Here is a 3,079-nt window from a genome sequence, read left to right as displayed (position 1 = left end):
CAAGACTGTGCCTCCTAGAGAGCGAGCGAGACGGTGGGAAGGGGTTTATGACCTGGCAGGTGCAGCTAGGGTGGGGGGCAGCGAGTGCGCGTGCGCGTGCGCGGTTGGGGGGTTGCTGAGGCGCAGCCCCAAGGGCAGAAGCGGCCACGGGGCCCTAAGGGTACGCAGGGCCGGCTCGGGCATCTTCCGGCCTCCTTCCTCGCCGGTAGGACAAGCTCCTGGCTACAGCTATGGAGACCCACACTGCTTCCACAACGTCTGCAGAAATAGATCCTACCCGTGAATAAAAACCACTCCAGATAGGGAGAGTTGATTTTCTTCTAGGCTCTCATTAGAAAACGATATTTTAATTTGCAGATAAGGCAAAGAAATGTGTTTCCTATGGGGGAAAAATACTATAAAGCTGCTTAAATCAAATAAGCTCTCACGAGATTACAAACCATGGGCAATTTTATTTTAAATGGGGCAAAAGGTAGGAAAATGAAAAAAATGATCTTTTAGTTTTCAAAAAACATGGAAGATATCAATGTACAATGCTTCTTATTTTTCTTTAACGGTTGAAAACTTGTCTTTTCTGAGAATGTTCATGGGGGAGGGGGAGGTGTAAAATTGGAAACTCTCCAAGGTACTGATGTATAGCTTAGGCTATTGAAATGGGCTGGCATATTGTTAGTCTTGCGGTTGGTTTACATCACTTCACTCATTCATAAACTCATCAATTCATGCTCTGTGTAAAAATGCAGCTGGATCCTTTATATTACTGCATCTTTATACTTAGACACTGAAAGTTTAAAACCAATGGATGACTGCAATTAAAAGCCCGCCAATATAAATCAATCTCATTCTAAAAATACAGTACATGCATTTGCTATTGAGTCCCTTAACATTATTCCAGAACTTTCTTACCTTGTGTGAAGTATTTTATACTTCGGGACACTAGCAACATTAGTAATATGACTTAATGAAAAGTAAAAGATCTAAGAATTGAAGACCTTGTCTGAGTCTTGACTTTACTTCTCGCTGGCAATGATGACAGCTTTCTCCTCTGGAACCCAACCACCACATTCCTGAAATAACGCTAATGACGCTAACCAGCCCTGCATACCTCACAGAGGCAAAAATAACGGATGTGGAAGATTTTTATGAATTAAAAACTCCTTTGCAAATATGAGTTACTGCAACCATATATGCTTAGAAGTGTATGAGAACACTTACTACTAAGAGCCACAGGTGATTAAACTACTTGAAGTATTTAAGAAGAGTAAGTGAGGGGCAACTGAGTTATCCTTCTGGGCTTTATACAAGCAGAGAATAGGTCCTCAGGGAAGGATGCCCAGTTGTCCTCATGGTACTAGATCTAATGGGAAAATATGTGAAGGACATGATTGTGAATTCAGAGAAGAAGAAATACAAATATTTCAAACAAATATGAAAAGTTAGAAAAGTGCAAAACATGAATCATTGAAATAAAACCACACAAAACAATGTTGAAAAGAGTAAAGTACACTTTCATATACAACTGGAACAAGCATTTTAGAATATTTTTCTAAGTTTTTAATTATAAAATTAGCTTGCATTACATTATACCAGGAAAAAAAGATATTAAAGAAATGCCTGATACAATATAGGCTGTTATTTTCCAACTTCTGGCATTCATTCCTAAAAGTCAGCATCCATATTTGGAGAATTGAATAAAACTAATTTTTAAGCACTAGCCATGGAATTATAAATTGGCACAATCTTTCTGAGAAGTTTTTGAGAATAGATATCAAGAATCTTTAAAATGTTCAAAGCCTTTAAGTCAATTTTACTTCCAGAATCTATTCTAAGAAAATAATCAGATGCCAACAAAGTTGTTGATTGCAGTGCTATTTATCAAAGCAAAAAAAGAAACAGCCATTAAATGTCTGAAAGAGGAATGATTAACTACATTATGATATATCCATACAATAAAATATATTGTAGATCTTAAAATATTTTGAAAGAAGTTTAATTACTCAGGAAAATGCTTACAAAATAATATTAAAATTAAAAAGTGATGATCAAATCTGTACATACAGTATGGATTTCTCTCTCTGTATATATATAGACACATATCTGTGGACGCATGTGTGTGTATATATGTATGTATATATACACAGAGAGAGGAGAGACTAGACTAAAGGAAATAAAAATGTGAATAGTAATAATGATAATATCTAGGTTTTGGAATAATTGGTAAGTTTTACCTTCTTTGTACTTTACAATAATTTAGAAAATTTCTATAGTGATCTTATCATCTGTAAACTCGAATAATACTTGTATATTTCTGTACATGTGTATATTGCTTAAGGATTTTTTTGGTGGTAAGTGGGTGAAATCAAACCTGGTAACTATAAAGAAATCAATGTTATTGCAAGTGTAGAAAATCTCACAGATTCGGAGAAAAATTTGAAGAACTCTGCATGGGAAAGGGCAGGTCCCAGAGCAGCTCATCAGATCGAGGTAGCAAAAATTATAAGAAGTCTTTTCAGGAGAGTACCACCCAGATGAATATGATAAAATGGTTGCAAGTCTTTCTGAGTCATTCTGTTCAAGATTCAAGTTGCAGGAAGGGCATCTGATGGGTCTATCAGGGATATGTATCCAACCCTTTGCCAGAAGAGGACAAAGGACCTCGACTGGCTGCCCCACCAGGACTGCAGACCCAAGTTGAAATCATGGGGTGGTTGCCCCATGTGGATGGAGTAGGGGAGCTGGATGCCTGCAGACAAAAACAAAAACAGCAATTCTCTCCACATTTTCTCTTATGGTTGCTGTGAAGACCAAATGCACATAAAATGCCTAACAGAATTCCTAGCTCATAATAGTTGCTCAATCTATTTTAACTATTATTTACACTGTGTGTATGTCTTAAGGTGTGTGTGTGTGTTTGCACTCATTAAAAAAACTGAAAGAAGATATATTAAAATGTTTGTAGAGGTTATTCACTGTGATTATTTTTTTCCATTTTCCTATTTTACCAAAATGAACTAATATTACCTTTTTAAAATAAACCAAAAAAAATTTAAGAGAAAGATGAGGTCAGGATGAGATTTTA

This window comes from Neophocaena asiaeorientalis, unplaced genomic scaffold, assembly GCF_003031525.2.
Source record: "Neophocaena asiaeorientalis asiaeorientalis breed wild unplaced genomic scaffold, Neophocaena_asiaeorientalis_V1.1 scaffold205, whole genome shotgun sequence".
In the NCBI taxonomy this organism is placed as follows: Eukaryota; Metazoa; Chordata; class Mammalia; order Artiodactyla; family Phocoenidae; genus Neophocaena; species Neophocaena asiaeorientalis.
Note: the sequence above shows the minus strand (reverse complement) of the source record.